A 23,982-nucleotide genomic window follows, 5' to 3' on the forward strand; every position below is an offset into this window, starting at 1 on the left:
CTGAAACCCCTTCCGCACACAGTGAAACCCTTCCCCATTCACTGAAACCCCTTCCACAAACACTGAAACCACTCCCTCAAACACTGAAACACATCCCCACACACTGAAACCCATCCCCACACTCTGAAACCCCTTTCCCACGCACTGAAACTCCTTCCCCACACACTGAAACCCTTACCCACTCTCTGAAACCACTTCCCCACACACTGAAACACCTTTCCCACACACTGAAACCACTTTCCCACAAACTGAAACCCCTTCCCCACACACTGAAACACCTTCCCCACACACTGAAACCACTTCCGCACACACTGAAACCCATCACCACACACTGAAACCAGTTCCCCACAGACTGAAATCACTTCACCACACACTGAAACACATCCCCACACACAGAAACATCTTCCCCAGACACTGAAACCCCTTGCGGACACAATGAAACCCTTCCCCACACACTGCAACCCATGCCCACATACTGAAACACTTTCCCCACACACTGAAACCCTTCCCCACACACTGAAACACATCCCCACACACTGAAACACATCCCCACACACTGAAACACCTTCCCCACACACTGAAGCCCCTTCCCCACACACTGCAACACCTTCCCCACACACTGAAACCCATCCCCACAAACTAAAACACCTTCCACAAACACTGACACCCCTTTCCCACGCACTGAAACACATCCCCACACACTGAGGCACATCCCCACGCACTGAAGCACCTTCCCCACACACTGAGACCCCTTCCCCACAAACTGAAACCCCTTCCCCACACACTGAAACACCTTCCCCACACACTGAAACACCTTCCCCACAAAATGAAACCCTTCTCCACACTCTGAAACCACTTCCCCACACCCTGAAACCCTTCCCCACACACTGAAACCCCTTCCCCACACACTGAAACACCTTCACCACACACTGAAACACCATCCCCACACACTGAAACCCCTTCCCCACACACTGAAACACCTTCCCCACACTCTGAAAACCTTTCCCACACACTGAAACACATCCCCACACACTGAAGCACATCCCCACGCACTGAAACACCTTCCCCTCACACTGAAACCCCTTCACCACACACTGAAACACCTTCCCCACACACTGAAACACCTTCCCCACACACTGAAATCCCTTCCCCACACACTGAAACCATTCCCACACTGTGAAACGCCTACCCCACCCACTGAAACACCTTCCCCACACACTGAAACCCCTTCCCCACTCACTGAAACACTATCCCCACACACAGAAACCCCTTCCGCACACAATGCAACACATCCCCCCAAACAGAAACCCATCACCACACACTGAAACCCCTTCCCCACACACTGCAACCCCTTCCCCACAGACTGAAACACTTCCCCACACACTGAAACAACTTCCCCACACTCTGAAACACCTTCCGCATACACTGAAACCCATCCCCACAAATTGAAACCCCTTCCCAACACACTGAAACCCATCCCCACACACTGAAACACCTTCCCCACACACTGAAACCCGTTCCCCACACACTGCAACACCTTCCCCACACACTGAAACCCATCCCCACACACTGAAACACCTTCCCCACTCACTGAAAACCTTCCCCACACACTGAAACACCTTCCCCACACACTGAAACAGCTACCCCACACACTGAAGCACCTTCCCCACACACTGAAACCCCTTCCCGACACACTGAAACTCCTTCCCCACACACTAACACCCTTCCCCACACACTGAGACCCCTTCCCCACAGACTGAAACCCTACCCCACACACTGAAACCCCTCCCCCACACACTGAAACACCTTCACCACTCACTGAAACACCTTCCACACACACTGAAACCCTTCCCTACACACTGATACCCATCCCCACATACTGAAACACCTTCCTCACACACTGAAACCCTTCCCCACACACTGAAACACATCCCCACACACTGAAGCACATCCCCACGCACTGAAACACCTTCCTCAAACACTGAAACCCCTTCCCCACATACTGAAACCCATCCCCACACACTGAAACACCTTCCCCACACTGAAACCCTTCCCCACACACTGAAACACATCCCCACATACTGAAGCACATCCCCACGCACTGAAACTCCTTCCCCACACACTGACAAACCTTCCCCACACACTGAAACCTCTTCCCCACACACTGAAACACCTTCCCCACACACTGAAATCCAAACCCCACACACTGAAACCCTTCCCCACACTCTGAGACCCCTTCCCCACACACTGAAGCACCTACCCCACACACTGAAGCACCTTCCCCACACACTGAAACCCCTTCCCCACACACTGAAACACCTTCCCCACACACTGAAACCCTTACCCACACACTGAGACCCCTTCCCCACACACTGAAACCCTTCCCCACACACTGAAAGCTCTTCCCCACACACTGAAACACCTTCACCACACACTGAAACACCTTCCCCACACACTGAAACCCCTTCCCCACACACTGAAACACATTCCCCACACACAAAACACCTTCCCCACACACTGAAACCCCTTCCGCACACACTGAAACCCATCCCCACACACTGAAACCCATCCACACACACTGAAAACCTTCCCCACATCCTGAAACACCTGCCCCAGACACTGAAACCCTTCCCCACACACTGAAACACATCCCCACACATTGAAGCACATCCCCACACACTGAAACAACTTCCCCACACACTGAAACCCCTTCCCGACACACTGACACACCTTCCCCACACACTGAAAAACCTTCCCCACACACTGAAACCCATTCCCCACACACTGAAACCCCTTCCCCACACACTGAAACACCTTCCCCACACACTGAAACCCCTTCCGCACACAATGCAACACATACCCCCAAACTGAAACCCATCACCACACACTGAAACCCCTTCCCCACACACACTGAAACACCTTCCCCACACACTGAAACCCATTCCCAACGCACTGAAACCCCTTCCCCACACACTGAAACACATCCCCACATACTGAAGCACGTCCCCACGCACTGAAACTCCTTCCCCACAAACTGAGAACCCTTCCCCACACACTGAAACCCTTCCCCACACTCTGAGACCCCTTCCCCACACACTGAAACACCTTCCCCACACACTGAAACACCTACCCCACACACTGAAGCACCTTTCCCACACACTGAAACCCTTCCCCACACACTGAAACAGCTTGCCCACACACCAAAACCCTTCCCCACATACTGAGACCCCTCCCCCACACACTGAAACCCTTCCCCACACACTGAAAGCTCTTCCCCACACACTGAAACACCTTCACCACACACTGAAACACCTTCCCCAGACACTGAAACCCATCCCCACACACTGAAAACATTCCCCACATACTGAAACACCTGCCCCACACACTGAAATCCTTCCCCACACACTGAAACACACCCCCACACACTGAAACACATCCCCACACACTGAAACACCTTCCCCACACACTGAAACACCTTCCCCACACACTGAAACCCATCCCCACACACTGAAACATCTTCCCCACACACTGAAAACCTTCCCCACACACTGAAACACATCCCCACATGCTGAAGCACATCCCCACGCACTGAAATCCCATCCCCACACACTGAAACATTTCCCCACAGTTTCAGACCACTTCCCCACACACTGACACACCTTACCCACACAGTGAAACACTTTCACCACACACTGAAACACCTTTCACACACACTGAAACCCATCCCCACACACTGAAACCCATCATCACATACTCAAACACCTTGACCACACACTGAAACACATCCCCACACACAGACACACCTTCCGCACACACTGAAACCCCTTCCGCACACACTGAAACCCATCCCCACACACTGAAACCCTTCCCCACACACTGAAACCCATCCCCACATACTGAAACACATTCCCCACACACTGAAACCATTCCCCACACACTGAAACACATCCTCACACACTGAAACACATCCCCACACACAGAAACACATTCCCCACACACTGAAACCCGTTCCCCACACACTGCAACACCTTCCCCACACACTGAAACCCATCCCCACACACTGAAACACCTTCCCCAATCACTGAAAACCTTCCCCACACACTGAAACACATCCCCACATCGTGTAGCACATCCCCACGCACTGAAACTACTTCCCCACACAATGAGAACCCTTCCCCACACACAGAAACATCTTCCCCACAGTCTGAAACACCTACCCCACACACTGAAATCCCATCCCCACACACTGAAACCGTTCCCCACACACTGAGAACACTTCCCCACACACTGAAACACCTTCCCCACACACTGAAGCACCTTCCCCACACACTGATACCCCTTCCCGACACACTGAAACTCCTTCCCCACACACTGAAACCCTTCCCCACACACTGAGACCCCTTCCCCACACACTGAAACCCTACCCCACACACTGAAACCCCTTCCCCACACACTGAAACACCTTCACCACACACTGAAACACCTTCCACACACACTGAAACCCATCCCTACACACTGATACCCATCCCCACATACTGAAACACCTTCCTCATGCACTGAAACCCTTCCCCACACACTGAAACACATCCCCACACACTGAAGCACATCCCCACACACTGAAACACCTTCCTCAAACACTGAAACCCCTTCCCCACATACTGAAACCCATCCCCACACACTGAAACACCTTCCCCACACACTGAAACCCTTCCCCACACACTGAAACACATCCCCACATACTGAAGCACATCCCCACGCACTGAAACTCCTTTCCCACACACTGAGAGAACATCCCCACATACTGAAACCTCTTCGCTACACACTGAAACACCTTCCCCACACACTGAAATCCAATCCCCACACACTGAAACCCTTCCCCACACTCTGAGACCCCTTCCCCACACACTGAAGCACCTACCCCACACACTGAAGCACCTTCCCCACACACTGAAACCCCTTCCCCACACACTGAAACACCTTCCCCACACACTGAAACCCCTTCCCCACTCACTGAAACACTATCCCCACACACAGAAACCCCTTCCGCACACAATGCAACACATCCCCCCAAACAGAAACCCATCACCACACACTGAAACCCCTTCCCCACACACTGCAACCCCTTCCCCACAGACTGAAACACTTCCCCACACACGGAAACAACTTCCCCACACTCTCAAACACCTTCCGCATACACTGAAACCCATCCCCACAAATTGAAACCCCTTCCCAACACACTGAAACCCATCCCCACACACTGAAACACCTTCCCCACACACTGAAACCCGTTCCCCACACACTGCAACACCTTCCCCACACACTGAAACCCATCCCCACACACTGAAACACCTTCCCCACTCACTGAAAACCTTCCCCACACACTGAAACACCTTCCCCACACACTGAAACAGCTACCCCACACACTGAAGCACCTTCCCCACACACTGAAACCCCTTCCCGACACACTGAAACTCCTTCCCCACACACTAACACCCTTCCCCACACACTGAGACCCCTTCCCCACAGACTGAAACCCTACCCCACACACTGAAACCCCTCCCCCACACACTGAAACACCTACACCACTCACTGAAACACCTTCCACACACACTGAAACCCTTCCCTACACACTGATACCCATCCCCACATCCTGAAACTCCTTCCTCACACACTGAAACCCTTCCCCACACACTGAAACACATCCCCACACACTGAAGCACATCCCCACGCACTGAAACACCTTCCTCAAACACTGAAACCCCTTCCCCACATACTGAAACCCATCCCCACACACTGAAACACCTTCCCCACACACTGAAACCCTTCCCCACACACTGAAACACATCCCCACATACTGAAGTACATCCCCACGCACTGAAACTCCTTCCCACACACTGACAAACCTTCCCCACACACTGAAACCTCTTCCCCACACACTGAAACACCTTCCCCACACACTGAAATCCAAACCCCACACACTGAAACCCTTCCCCACACTCTGAGACCCCTTCCCCACACACTGAGGCACCTACCCCACACACTGAAGAACCTTCCCCACACACTGAAACCCCTTCCCCACACACTGAAACACCTTCCCCACACACTGAAACCCTTACCCACACACTGAGACCCCTTCCCCACACACTGAAACCCTTCCCCACACACTGAAAGCTCTTCCCCACACACTGAAATACCTTCACCACACACTGAAACACCTTCCCCACACACTGAAACCCCTTCCCCACACACTGAAACACATTCCCCACACACCAAAACACCTTCCCCACACACTGAAACCCCTTCCGCACACACTGAAACCCATCCCCACACACTGAAACCCATCCACACACACTGAAAACCTTCCCCACATACTGAAACACCTGCCCCAGACACTGAAACACTTCCCCACACACTGAAACACATCCCCACACATTGAAGCACATCCCCACACACTGAAACAACTTCCCCACACACTGAAACCCCTTCCCGACACACTGACACACCTTCCCCACACACTGAAAAACCTTCCCCACACACTGAAACCCATTCCCCACACACTGAAACCCCTTCCCCACACACTGAAACACCTTCCCCACACACTGAAACCCCTTCCGCACACAATGCAACACATACCCCCAAACTGAAACCCATCACCACACACTGAAACCCCTTCCCCACACACACTGAAACACCTTCCCCACACACTGAAACCCATTCCCAACGCACTGAAACCCCTTCCCCACACACTGAAACACATCCCCACATACTGAAGCACGTCCCCACGCACTGAAACTCCTTCCCCACAAACTGAGAACCCTTCCCCACACACTGAAACCCTTCCCCACACTCTGAGACCCCTTCCCCACACACTGAAACACCTTCCCCACACACTGAAACACCTACCCCACACACTGAAGCACCTTCCCCACACACTGAAACCCCTTCCCCACACACTGAAACAGCTTGCCCACACACCGAAACCCTTCCCCACATACTGAGACCCCTTCCCCACACACTGAAACCCTTCCCCACACACTGAAAGCTCTTCCCCACACACTGAAACACCTTCACCACACACTGAAACACCTTCCCCAGACACTGAAACCCATCCCCACACACTGAAAACATTCCCCACATACTGAAACACCTGCCCCACACACTGAAACCCTTCCCCACACACTGAAACACACCCCCACACACTGAAACACATCCCCACACACTGAAACACCTTCCCCACACACTGAAACACCTTCCCCACACACTGAAACCCATCCCCACACACTGAAACACCTTCCCCACACACTGAAAACCTTCCCCACACACTGAAACACATCCCCACATGCTGACGCACATCCCCACGCACTGAAATCCCATCCCCACACACTGAAACATTTCCCCACAGTTTCAGACCACTTCCCCACACACTGACACACCTTCCCCACACAGTGAAACACTTTCACCACACACTGAAACACCTTTCACACACACTGAAACCCATCCCCACACACTGAAACCCATCATCACATACTCAAACACCTTGACCACACACTGAAACACATCCCCACACACAGACACACCTTCCGCACACACTGAAACCCCTTCCGCACACACTGAAACCCATCCCCACACACTGAAACCCTTCCCCACACACTGAAACCCATCCCCACATACTGAAACACATTCCCCACACACTGAAACCATTCCCCACACACTGAAACACATCCTCACACACTGAAACACATCCCCACACACAGAAACACATTCCCCACACACTGAAACCCGTTCCCCACACACTGCAACACCTTCCCCACACACTGAAACCCATCCCCACACACTGAAACACCTTCCCCACTCACTGAAAACCTTCCCCACACACTGAAACAAATCCCCACATCGTGTAGCACATCCCCACGCACTGAAACTACTTCCCCACACAATGAGAACCCTTCCCCACACACAGAAACATCTTCCCCATAGTCTGAAACACCTACCCCACACACTGAAATCCCATCCCCACACACTGAAACCGTTCCCCACACACTGAGAACACTTGCCCACTCACTGAAACACCTTCCCCACACACTGAAGCACCATCCCCACACACTGATACCCCTTCCCGACACACTGAAACTCCTTCCCCACACACTGAAACCCTTCCCCACACACTGAGACCCCTTCCCCACACACTGAAACCCTACCCCACACACTGAAACCCCTTCCCCACACACTGAAACACCTTCACCACACACTGAAACACCTTCCACACACACTGAAACCCATCCCTACACACTGATACCCATCCCCACATACTGAAACATCTTCCTCATACACTGAAACCCTTCCCCACACACTGAAACACATCCCCACACACTGAAGCACATCCCCACACACTGAAACACCTTCCTCAAACACTGAAACCCCTTCCCCACATACTGAAACCCATCCCCACACACTGAAACACCTTCCCCACACACTGAAACCCTTCCCCACACACTGAAACACATCCCCACATACTGAAGCACATCCCCACGCACTGAAACTCCTTTCCCACACACTGAGAGAACATCCCCACATACTGAAACCTCTTCGCTACACACTGAAACACCTTCCCCACACACTGAAATCCAATCCCCACACACTGAAACTCTTCCCCACACTCTGAGACCCCTTCCCCACACACTGAAGCACCTACCCCACACACTGAAGCACCTTCCCCACAAACTGAAGCCCCTTCCCCACACACTGAAACACCTTCCCAAAACACTGAAACCCATCCCCACACACTGAAACCGTTCCCCACACACTGAGAAAACATCCCCACATACTGAAACCTCTTCGCTACACACTGAAACACCTTCCCCACACACTGAAATCCAATCCCCACACACTGAAACCCTTACCCACACACTGAGACCCCTTCCCCACACACTGAAACCCTTCCCCACACACTGAAAGCTCTTCCCCACACACTGAAACACCTTCACCACACACTGAAACACCTTACCCACACACTGAAACCCCTTCCCCACACACTGAAACACATTCCCCACACACCAAAACACCTTCCCCACACACTGAAACCCCTTCCGCACACACTGAAACCCATCCCCACACACTGAAACCCATCCCCACACACTGAAAACCTTCCCCACATACTGAAACACCTGCCCCAGACACTGAAACCCTTCCCCACACACTGAAACACATCCCCACACATTGAAGCACATCCCCACACACTGAAACAACTTCCCTACACACTGAAACCCCTTCCCCACACACTGACACACCTTCCCAAAACACTGAAACCCATCCCCACACACTGAAACACCTTCCCCACACACTGAAGCCCTTCCCATCACACTGAAACACATCCCCACGCACTGAAGCACATCCCCAAGCACTGAACCTCCTTCCGCACACACTGAGAACCCTTCCCCACACACTGAAGCATCTTCCCCACACACTGAAACACCTTCCCCACACACTGAAATTCCATCCCCACACAATGAAACACTTCCCCACACTTTGAGACCCCTTCCCCACACACTGAAACACCTTCACCACACACTGAAACCCCTTCCGCCTACACTGAAACACCTTCCCCACACACTGAAACAGCTTCCCCACACACTGAAACCCCATCCGCACAAACTGAAACACCTTCCCTACACACTGAAATCCTTCCCCACACACTGAAACCCCTTCCCCACACACTGAAACCCCTTCCGCACATACTGAAGCACCTTCCCCACACACTGAAACCACTTCCCCACACACTGAAATCCCTTCCGCACACAGTGAAACCCTTCCCCACACACTGAAACGCCTGCCTCACACACTCAAACACATCCCCACACACTGAAACCCCTTAGCCACACACTGAAACACCTACCCCACACACTGAAGCACCTTCCCCACACACTGAAAACCCTTCCCCACACACTGAAACTCCTTCCCCACACACTGAAACCCTTCCCCACACACTGAGACCCCTTCCACACACACTGAAACCCTTCCGCACACACTGAAACCCCTTCCCCACACACTGAAACACCTTCACCACACACTGAAACACCTTCCACACACACTGAAACCCATCCCCACACACTGATACCCATCCCCACACACTGAAACACCTTCCCACACACTGAAATCCAATCCCCACACACTGAAACCCTTACCCACACACTGAGACCCCTTCCCCACACACTGAAACCCTTCCCCACACACTGAAAGCTCTTCCCCACACACTGAAACACCTTCACCACACACTGAAACACCTTCCCCACACACTGAAACCCCTTCCCCACACACTGAAACACATTCCCCACACACCAAAACACCTTCCCCACACACTGAAACCCCTTCCGCACACACTGAAACCCATCCCCACACACTGAAACCCATCCACACACACTGAAAACCTTCCCCACATACTGAAACACCTGCCCCAGACACTGAAACCCTTCCCCACACACTGAAACACATCCCCACACATTGAAGCACATCCCCACACACTGAAACAACTTCCCCACACACTGGAACCCCTTCCCCACACACTGACACACCTTCCCAAAACACTGAAACCCATCCCCACACACTGAAACACCTTCCCCACACACTGAAACCCTTCCCATCACACTGAAACACATCCCCACGCACTGAAGCACATCCCCAAGCACTGAAACTCCTTCCGCACACACTGAGAACCCTTCCCCACACACTGAAGCATCTTCCCCACACACTGAAACACCTTCCCCACACACTGAAATTCCATCCCCACACAATGAAACACTTCCCCACACTTTGAGACCCCTTCCCCACACACTGAAACACCTTCACCACACACTGAAACCCCTTTCGCCTACACTGAAACACCTTCCCCACACACTGAAACAGCTTCCCCACACACTGAAACCCCATCCGCACAAACTGAAACACCTTCCCTACACACTGAAATCCTTCCCCACACACTGAAACCCCTTCCCCACACACTGAAACTCCTTCCCCACACACTGAAACCCCATCCGCACAAACTGAAACACCTTCCCTACACACTGAAATCCTTCCCCACACACTGAAACCCCTTCCCCACACACTGAAACCCCTTCCGCACATACTGAAGCACCTTCCCCACACACTGAAACCACTTCCCCACACACTGAAATCCCTTCCGCACACAGTGAAACCCTTCCCCACATACTGAAACGCCTGCCTCACACACTCAAACACATCCCCACACACTGAAACCCCTTAGCCACATACTGAAACACCTACCCCACACACTGAAGCACCTTCCCCACACACTGAAAACGGTTCCCCACACACTGAAACTCCTTCCCCACACACTGAAACCCCTCCCCACACACTGAGACCCCTTCCACACACACTGAAACCCTTCCGCACACACTGAAACCCCTTCCCCACACACTGAAACACCTTCACCACACACTGAAACACCTTCCACACACACTGAAACCCATCCCCACACACTGATACCCATCCCCACATACTGAAACACCTTCCCCACACACTGAAACCCTTCCCCACACACTGAAACCCCTTCCCCACACACTGAAACACCTTCACCACACACTGAAACACCTTCCACACACACTGAAACCCATCCCCACACACTGATACCCATCACCACATACTGAAACACCTTCCCCACACACTGAATCCCTTCCCCACACACTGAAACACATCCCTACACACTGAAGCACATCCCCACACTCTGAAACACCTTCCCCAAACACTGAAACACCTTCCCCACACACTGAAACACCTTCCCCCACACACTGAAAAACCTTCCCCACACACTGAAACCCATTCCCCACACACTGAAACCCCTTCCCCACACACTGAAACACCTTCCCCACACACTGAAACCCCTTCCGCACACAATGCAACACATACCCCCAAACTGAAACCCATCACCACACACTGAAACCCCTTCCCCACACACACTGAAACACCTTCCCCACACACTGAAACCCATTCCCAACGCACTGAAACCCCTTCCCCACACACTGAAACACATCCCCACATACTGAAGCACGTCCCCACGCACTGAAACTCCTTCCCCACAAACTGAGAACCCATCCCCACACACTGAAACCTCTTCCCCACACACTGAAACACCATCCCCACACACTGAAATCCAATCCCCACACACTGAAACCCTTCCCCACACTCTGAGACCCCTTCCCCACACACTGAAACACCTTCCCCACACACTGAAACACCTACCCCACACACTGAAGCACCTTCCCCACACACTGAAACCCCTTCCCCACACACTGAAACAGCTTGCCCACACACCGAAATCCTTCCCCACATACTGAGACCCCTTCCCCACACACTGAAACCCTTCCCCACACACTGAAAGCTCTTCCCCACACACTGAAACACCTTCACCACACACTGAAACACCTTCCCCACACACTGAAACCCATCCCCACACACTGAAAACATTCCCCACATACTGAAACACCTGCCCCACACACTGAAACCCTTCCCCACACACTGAAACACACCCCTACACACTGAAGCACATCCCCACACACTGAAACACCTTCCCCACACACTGAAACACCTTCCCCACACACTGAAACCCATCCCCACACACTGAAACACCTTCCCCACACACTGAAAACCTTCCCCACACACTGAAACACATCCCCACATGCTGAAGCACATCCCCACGCACTGAAGCAGATACCCAAGCACTGAAACTCCTTCCCCACACACTGAGAACCCTTCCCCACACACTGAATCATCTTCCCCACACACTGAAACACCTTCCCCACACACTGAAATCCCATCCCCACACACTGAAACATTTCCCCACAGTTTCAGACCCCTTCCCCACACACTGACACACCTTCCCCACACAGTGAAACACCTTCACCACACACTGAAACACCTTCCACACACACTGAAACCCATCCCCACACACTGATACCCATCACCACATACTGAAACACCTTCCCCACACACTGAATCCCTTCCCCACACACTGAAACACATCCCTACACACTGAAGCACATCCCCACACACTGAAACACCTTCCCCAAACACTGAAACCCCTTCCCCACACATTGAAACACCTTCCCCACAAACTGAAACCCATCCCCACAAACTGAAACACCTTCCCCACACACTGAAACCCTTCCCCACACACTGAAACACATCCCCACATACTGAAGCACATCCCCACGCACTGAAACCCCTTCCCCACACACTGAGAACCCTTCCCCACACACTGAAACCTCTTCCCCACACACTGAAACACCATCCCCACACACTGAAATCCAATCCCCACACACTGAAACCCTTCCCCACACTCTGAGACCCCTTCCCCACACACTGAAACACCTTCCCCACACACTGAAAAACCTTCCCCACACACTGAAACCCATTCCCCACACACTGAAACCCCTTCCCCACACACTGAAACACCTTCCCCACACACTGAAACCCCTTCCGCACACAATGCAACACATACCCCCAAACTGAAACCCATCACCACACACTGAAACCCCTTCCCCACACACACTGAAACACCTTCCCCACACACTGAAACCCATTCCCAACGCACTGAAACCCCTTCCCCACACACTGAAACACATCCCCACATACTGAAGCACGTCCCCACGCACTGAAACTCCTTCCCCACAAACTGAGAACCCATCCCCACACACTGAAACCTCTTCCCCACACACTGAAACACCATCCCCACACACTGAAATCCAATCCCCACACACTGAAACCCTTCCCCACATTCTGAGACCCCTTCCCCACACACTGAAACACCTTCCCCACACACTGAAACACCTACCCCACACACTGAAGCACCTTCCCCACACACTGAAACCCCTTCCCCACACACTGAAACAGCTTGCCCACACACCGAAATCCTTCCCCACATACTGAGACCCCTTCCCCACACACTGAAACCCTTCCCCACACACTGAAAGCTCTTCCCCACACACTGAAACACCTTCACCACACACTGAAACACCTTCCCCACACACTGAAACCCATCCCCACACACTGAAAACATTCCCCACAGACTGAAACACCTGCCCCACACACTGCAACCCTTCCCCACACACTGAAACACACCACCACACACTGAAACACATCCCCACACACTGAAACACCTTCCCCACACACTGAAACACCTTCCCCACACACTGAAACCCATCCCCACAAACTGAAACACCTTCCCCACACACTGAAAACCTTCCCCACACACTGAAACACATCCCCACATGCTGAAGCACATCCCCACGCACTGAAGCAGATCCCCAAGCACTGAAACTCCTTCCCCACACACTGAGAACCCTTCCCCACACACTGAATCATCTTCCCCACACACTGAAACACCTTCCCCACACACTGAAATCCCATCCCCACACACTGAAACATTTCCCCACAGTTTCAGACCCCTTCCCCACACACTGACACACCTTCCCCACACAGTGAAACACCTTCACCACACACTGAAACACCTTCCACACACACTGAAACCCATCCCCACACACTGAAACCCATCATCACATACTCAAACACCTTGACCACACACTGAAACACATCCCCACACACAGACACACCTTCCGCACACACTGAAACCCCTTCCGCACACACTGAAACCCATCCCCACACACTGAAACCCTTCCCCACACACTGAAAACCATCCCCACATACTGAAACACATTCCCCACACACTGAAACCATTCCCCACACACTGAAACACATCCTCACACACTGAAACACATCCGCACACACAGAAACACCTTCCCCACACACTGAAACCCGTTCCCCACACACTGCAACACCTTCCCCACACACTGAAACCCATCTTCACACACTGAAACACCTTCCCCACTCACTGAAAACCTTCCCCACACACTGAAACACATCCCCACATCGTGTAGCACATCCCCACGCACTGAAACTACTTCCCCACACAATGAGAACCCTTCCCCACACGCAGAAACATCTTCCCCACAGTCTGAAACACCTACCCCACACACTGAAATCCCATCCCCACACACTGAAACCGTTCCCCACACACTGAGAACACTTCCCCACACACTGAAACACCTTCCCCACACACTGAAGCACCTTCCCCACACACTGATACCCCTTCCCGACACACTGAAACTCCTTCCCCACACACTGAAACCCTTCCCCACACACTGAGACCCCTTCCCCACACACTGAAACCCTACCCCACACACTGAAACCCCTTCCCCACACACTGAAACACCTTCACCACACACTGAAACACCTTCCACACACACTGAAACCCATCCCTACACACTGATACCCATCCCCACATACTGAAACACCTTCCTCACACACTGAAACCCTTCCCCACACACTGAAACACATCCCCACACACTGAAGCACATCCCCACACACTGAAACACCTTCCTCAAACACTGAAACCCCTTCCCCACATACTGAAACCCATCCCCACACACTAAAACACCTTCCCCACACACTGAAACCCTTCCCCACACACTGAAACTCCTTCCCCACACACTGAAACCCTTCCCCACACACTGAGACCCCTTCCCCACACACTGAAACCCTACCCCACACACTGAAACCCCTTCCCCACACACTGAAACACCTTCACCACACACTGAAACACCTTCCACACACACTGAAACCCATCCCTACACACTGATACCCATCCCCACATACTGAAACACCTTCCTCATACACTGAAACCCTTCCCCACACACTGAAACACATCCCCACACACTGAAGCACATCCCCACACACTGAAACACCTTCCTCAAACACTGAAACCCCTTCCCCACATACTGAAACCCATCCCCACACACTGAAACACCTTCCCCACACACTGAAACCCTTCCCCACACACTGAAACACATCCCCACATACTGAAGCACATCCCCACGCACTGAAACTCCTTTCCCACACACTGAGAGAACATCCCCACATACTGAAACCTCTTCGCTACACACTGAAACACCTTCCCCACACACTGAAATCCAATCCCCACACACTGAAACCCTTCCCCACACTCTGAGACCCCTTCCCCACACACTGAAGCACCTACCCCACACACTGAAGCACCTTCCCCACACACTGAAGCCCCTTCCCCACACACTGAAACACCTTCCCAAAACACTGAAACCCATCCCCACACACTGAAACCGTTCCCCACACACTGAGAAAACATCCCCACATACTGAAACCTCTTCGCTACACACTGAAACACCTTCCCCACACACTGAAATCCAATCCCCACACACTGAAACCCTTACCCACACACTGAAACCCCATCCGCACAAACTGAAACACCTTCCCTACACACTGAAATCCTTCCCCACACACTGAAACCCCTTCCCCACACACTGAAACACCTTCCGCACATACTGAAGCACCTTCCCCACACACTGAAACCACTTCCCCACACACTGAAATCCCTTCCGCACACAGTGAAACGCTTCCCCACACACTGAAACACCTACCCCACACACTGAAGCACCTTCCCCACACACTGAAAACCCTTCCCCACACACTGAAACTCCTTCCCCACACACTGAAACCCTTCCCCACACACTGAGACCCCTTCCACACACACTGAAACCCTTCCGCACACACTGAAACCCCTTCCCCACACACTGAAACACCTTCACCACACACTGAAACACCTTCCACACACACTGAAACCCATCCCCACACACTGATACCCATCCCCACACACTGAAACACCTTCCCCACACACTGAAATCCAATCCCCACACACTGAAACCCTTACCCACACACTGAGACCCCTTCCCCACACACTGAAACCCTTCCCCACACACTGAAAGCTCTTCCCCACACACTGAAACACCTTCACCACACACTGAAACACCTTCCCCACACACTGAAACCCCTTCCCCACACACTGAAACACATTCCCCACACACCAAAACACCTTCCCCACACACTGAAACCCCTTCCGCACACACTGAAACCCATCCCCACACACTGAAACCCATCCACACACACTGAAAACCTTCCCCACATACTGAAACACCTGCCCCAGACACTGAAACCCTTCCCCACACACTGAAACACATCCCCACACATTGAAGCACATCCCCACACACTGAAACAACTTCCCCACACACTGGAACCCCTTCCCCACACACTGACACACCTTCCCAAAACACTGAAACCCATCCCCACACACTGAAACACCTTCCCCACACACTGAAACCCTTCCCATCACACTGAAACACATCCCCACGCACTGAAGCACATCCCCAAGCACTGAAACTCCTTCCGCACACACTGAGAACCCTTCCCCACACACTGAAGCATCTTCCCCACACACTGAAACACCTTCCCCACACACTGAAATTCCATCCCCACACAATGAAACACTTCCCCACACTTTGAGACCCCTTCCCCACACACTGAAACACCTTCACCACACACTGAAACCCCTTTCGCCTACACTGAAACACCTTCCCCACACACTGAAACAGCTTCCCCACACACTGAAACCCCATCCGCACAAACTGAAACACCTTCCCTACACACTGAAATCCTTCCCCACACACTGAAACCCCTTCCCCACACACTGAAACTCCTTCCCCACACACTGAAACCCCATCCGCACAAACTGAAACACCTTCCCTACACACTGAAATCCTTCCCCACACACTGAAACCCCTTCCCCACACACTGAAACCCCTTCCGCACATACTGAAGCACCTTCCCCACACACTGAAACCACTTCCCCACACACTGAAATCCCTTCCGCACACAGTGAAACCCTTCCCCACATACTGAAACGCCTGCCTCACACACTCAAACACATCCCCACACACTGAAACCCCTTAGCCACACACTGAAACACCTACCCCACACACTGAAGCACCTTCCCCACACACTGAAAACGGTTCCCCACACACTGAAACTCCTTCCCCACACACTGAAACCCCTCCCCACACACTGAGACCCCTTCCACACACACTGAAACCCTTCCGCACACACTGAAACCCCTTCCCCACACACTGAAACACCTTCACCACACACTGAAACACCTTCCACACACACTGAAACCCATCCCCACACACTGATACCCATCCCCACATACTGAAACACCTTCCCCACACACTGAAACCCTTCCCCACACACTGAAACCCCTTCCCCACACACTGAAACACCTTCACCACACACTGAAACACCTTCCACACACACTGAAACCCATCCCCACACACTGATACCCATCACCACATACTGAAACACCTTCCCCACACACTGAATCCCTTCCCCACACACTGAAACACATCCCTACACACTGAAGCACATCCCCACACTCTGAAACACCTTCCCCAAACACTGAAACACCTTCCCCACACACTGAAACACCTTCCCCACACACTGAAAAACCTTCCCCACACACTGAAACCCATTCCCCACACACTGAAACCCCTTCCCCACACACTGAAACACCTTCCCCACACACTGAAACCCCTTCCGCACACAATGCAACACATACCCCCAAACTGAAACCCATCACCACACACTGAAACCCCTTCCCCACACACACTGAAACACCTTCCCCACACACTGAAACCCATTCCCAACGCACTGAAACCCCTTCCCCACACACTGAAACACATCCCCACATACTGAAGCACGTCCCCACGCACTGAAACTCCTTCCCCACAAACTGAGAACCCATCCCCACACACTGAAACCTCTTCCCCACACACTGAAACACCATCCCCACACACTGAAATCCAATCCCCACACACTGAAACCCTTCCCCACACTCTGAGACCCCTTCCCCACACACTGAAACACCTTCCCCACACACTGAAACACCTACCCCACACACTGAAGCACCTTCCCCACACACTGAAACCCCTTCCCCACACACTGAAACAGCTTGCCCACACACCGAAATCCTTCCCCACATACTGAGACCCCTTCCCCACACACTGAAACCCTTCCCCACACACTGAAAGCTCTTCCCCACACACTGAAACACCTTCACCACACACTGAAACACCTTCCCCACACACTGAAACCCATCCCCACACACTGAAAACATTCCCCACATACTGAAACACCTGCCCCACACACTGAAACCCTTCCCCACACACTGAAACACACCCCTACACACTGAAGCACATCCCCACACACTGAAACACCTTCCCCACACACTGAAACACCTTCCCCACACACTGAAACCCATCCCCACACACTGAAACACCTTCCCCACACACTGAAAACCTTCCCCACACACTGAAACACATCCCCACATGCTGAAGCACATCCCCACGCACTGAAGCAGATACCCAAGCACTGAAACTCCTTCCCCACACACTGAGAACCCTTCCCCACACACTGAATCATCTTCCCCACACACTGAAACACCTTCCCCACACACTGAAATCCCATCCCCACACACTGAAACATTTCCCCACAGTTTCAGACCCCTTCCCCACACACTGACACACCTTCCCCACACAGTGAAACACCTTCACCACACACTGAAACACCTTCCACACACACTGAAACCCATCCCCACACACTGATACCCATCACCACATACTGAAACACCTTCCCCACACACTGAATCCCTTCCCCACACACTGAAACACATCCCTACACACTGAAGCACATCCCCACACACTGAAACACCTTCCCCAAACACTGAAACCCCTTCCCCACACATTGAAACACCTTCCCCACAAACTGAAACCCATCCCCACAAACTGAAACACCTTCCCCACACACTGAAACCCTTCCCCACACACTGAAACACATCCCCACATACTGAAGCACATCCCCACGCACTGAAACCCCTTCCCCACACACTGAGAACCCTTCCCCACACACTGAAACCTCTTCCCCACACACTGAAACACCATCCCCACACACTGAAATCCAATCCCCACACACTGAAACCCTTCCCCACACTCTGAGACCCCTTCCCCACACACTGAAACACCTTCCCCACACACTGAAAAACCTTCCCCACACACTGAAACCCATTCCCCACACACTGAAACCCCTTCCCCACACACTGAAACACCTTCCCCACACACTGAAACCCCTTCCGCACACAATGCAACACATACCCCCAAACTGAAACCCATCACCACACACTGAAACCCCTTCCCCACACACACTGAAACACCTTCCCCACACACTGAAACCCATTCCCAACGCACTGAAACCCCTTCCCCACACACTGAAACACATCCCCACATACTGAAGCACGTCCCCACGCACTGAAACTCCTTCCCCACAAACTGAGAACCCATCCCCACACACTGAAACCTCTTCCCCACACACTGAAACACCATCCCCACACACTGAAATCCAATCCCCACACACTGAAACCCTTCCCCACATTCTGAGACCCCTTCCCCACACACTGAAACACCTTCCCCACACACTGAAACACCTACCCCACACACTGAAGCACCTTCCCCACACACTGAAACCCCTTCCCCACACACTGAAACAGCTTGCCCACACACCGAAATCCTTCCCCACATACTGAGACCCCTTCCCCACACACTGAAACCCTTCCCCACACACTGAAAGCTCTTCCCCACACACTGAAACACCTTCACCACACACTGAAACACCTTCCCCACACACTGAAACCCATCCCCACACACTGAAAACATTCCCCACAGACTGAAACACCTGCCCCACACACTGCAACCCTTCCCCACACACTGAAACACACCACCACACACTGAAACACATCCCCACACACTGAAACACCTTCCCCACACACTGAAACACCTTCCCCACACACTGAAACCCATCCCCACAAACTGAAACACCTTCCCCACACACTGAAAACCTTCCCCACACACTGAAACACATCCCCACATGCTGAAGCACATCCCCACGCACTGAAGCAGATCCCCAAGCACTGAAACTCCTTCCCCACACACTGAGAACCCTTCCCCACACACTGAATCATCTTCCCCACACACTGAAACACCTTCCCCACACACTGAAATCCCATCCCCACACACTGAAACATTTCCCCACAGTTTCAGACCCCTTCCCCACACACTGACACACCTTCCCCACACAGTGAAACACCTTCACCACACACTGAAACACCTTCCACACACACTGAAACCCATCCCCACACACTGAAACCCATCATCACATACTCAAACACCTTGACCACACACTGAAACACATCCCCACACACAGACACACCTTCCGCACACACTGAAACCCCTTCCGCACACACTGAAACCCATCCCCACACACTGAAACCCTTCCCCACACACTGAAAACCATCCCCACATACTGAAACACATTCCCCACACACTGAAACCATTCCCCACACACTGAAACACATCCTCACACACTGAAACACATCCGCACACACAGAAACACCTTCCCCACACACTGAAACCCGTTCCCCACACACTGCAACACCTTCCCCACACACTGAAACCCATCTTCACACACTGAAACACCTTCCCCACTCACTGAAAACCTTCCCCACACACTGAAACACATCCCCACATCGTGTAGCACATCCCCACGCACTGAAACTACTTCCCCACACAATGAGAACCCTTCCCCACACGCAGAAACATCTTCCCCACAGTCTGAAACACCTACCCCACACACTGAAATCCCATCCCCACACACTGAAACCGTTCCCCACACACTGAGAACACTTCCCCACACACTGAAACACCTTCCCCACACACTGAAGCACCTTCCCCACACACTGATACCCCTTCCCGACACACTGAAACTCCTTCCCCACACACTGAAACCCTTCCCCACACACTGAGACCCCTTCCCCACACACTGAAACCCTACCCCACACACTGAAACCCCTTCCCCACACACTGAAACACCTTCACCACACACTGAAACACCTTCCACACACACTGAAACCCATCCCTACACACTGATACCCATCCCCACATACTGAAACACCTTCCTCACACACTGAAACCCTTCCCCACACACTGAAACACATCCCCACACACTGAAGCACATCCCCACACACTGAAACACCTTCCTCAAACACTGAAACCCCTTCCCCACATACTGAAACCCATCCCCACACACTAAAACACCTTCCCCACACACTGAAACCCTTCCCCACACACTGAAACTCCTTCCCCACACACTGAAACCCTTCCCCACACACTGAGACCCCTTCCCCACACACTGAAACCCTACCCCACACACTGAAACCCCTTCCCCACACACTGAAACACCTTCACCACACACTGAAACACCTTCCACACACACTGAAACCCATCCCTACACACTGATACCCATCCCCACATACTGAAACACCTTCCTCATACACTGAAACCCTTCCCCACACACTGAAACACATCCCCACACACTGAAGCACATCCCCACACACTGAAACACCTTCCTCAAACACTGAAACCCCTTCCCCACATACTGAAACCCATCCCCACACACTGAAACACCTTCCCCACACACTGAAACCCTTCCCCACACACTGAAACACATCCCCACATACTGAAGCACATCCCCACGCACTGAAACTCCTTTCCCACACACTGAGAGAACATCCCCACATACTGAAACCTCTTCGCTACACACTGAAACACCTTCCCCACACACTGAAATCCAATCCCCACACACTGAAACCCTTCCCCACACTCTGAGACCCCTTCCCCACACACTGAAGCACCTACCCCACACACTGAAGCACCTTCCCCACACACTGAAGCCCCTTCCCCACACACTGAAACACCTTCCCAAAACACTGAAACCCATCCCCACACACTGAAACCGTTCCCCACACACTGAGAAAACATCCCCACATACTGAAACCTCTTCGCTACACACTGAAACACCTTCCCCACACACTGAAATCCAATCCCCACACACTGAAACCCTTACCCACACACTGAAACCCCATCCGCACAAACTGAAACACCTTCCCTACACACTGAAATCCTTCCCCACACACTGAAACCCCTTCCCCACACACTGAAACACCTTCCGCACATACTGAAGCACCTTCCCCACACACTGAAACCACTTCCCCACACACTGAAATCCCTTCCGCACACAGTGAAACCCTTCCCCACACACTGAAACGCCTGCCTCACACACTCAAACACATCCCCACACACTGAAACCCCTTAGCCACACACTGAAACACCTACCCCACACACTGAAGCACCTTCCCCACACACTGAAAACCCTTCCCCACACACTGAAACTCCTTCCCCACACACTGAAACCCTTCCCCACACACTGAGACCCCTTCCACACACACTGAAACCCCTCCGCACACACTGAAACCCCTTCCCCACACACTGAAACACCTTCACCACACACTGAAACACCTTCCACACACACTGAAACCCATCCCCACACACTGATAATCATCCCCACACACTGAAACACCTTCCCCACACACTGAAATCCAATCCCCACACACTGAAACCCTTACCCACACACTGAGACCCCTTCCCCACACACTGAAACCCTTCCCCACACACTGAAAGCTCTTCCCCACACACTGAAACACCTTCACCACACACTGAAACACCTTCCCCACACACTGAAACCCCTTCCCCACACACTGAAACACATTCCCCACACACCAAAACACCTTCCCCACGACTGAAACCCCTTCCGCACACACTGAAACCCATCCCCACACACTGAAACCCATCCCCACACACTGAAAACCTTCCCCACATACTGAAACACCTGCCCCAGACACTGAAACCCTTCCCCACACACTGAAACACATCCCCACACATTGAAGCACATCCCCACACACTGAAACAACTTCCCCACACACTGGAACCCCTTCCCCACACACTGACACACCTTCCCAAAACACTGAAACCCATCCCCACACACTGAAACACCTTCCCCACACACTGAAACCCTTCCCATCACACTGAAACACATCCCCACGCACTG

This window comes from Heterodontus francisci, chromosome 10 (genome assembly GCF_036365525.1).
Source record: "Heterodontus francisci isolate sHetFra1 chromosome 10, sHetFra1.hap1, whole genome shotgun sequence".
NCBI classification, from domain to species: Eukaryota; Metazoa; Chordata; class Chondrichthyes; order Heterodontiformes; family Heterodontidae; genus Heterodontus; species Heterodontus francisci.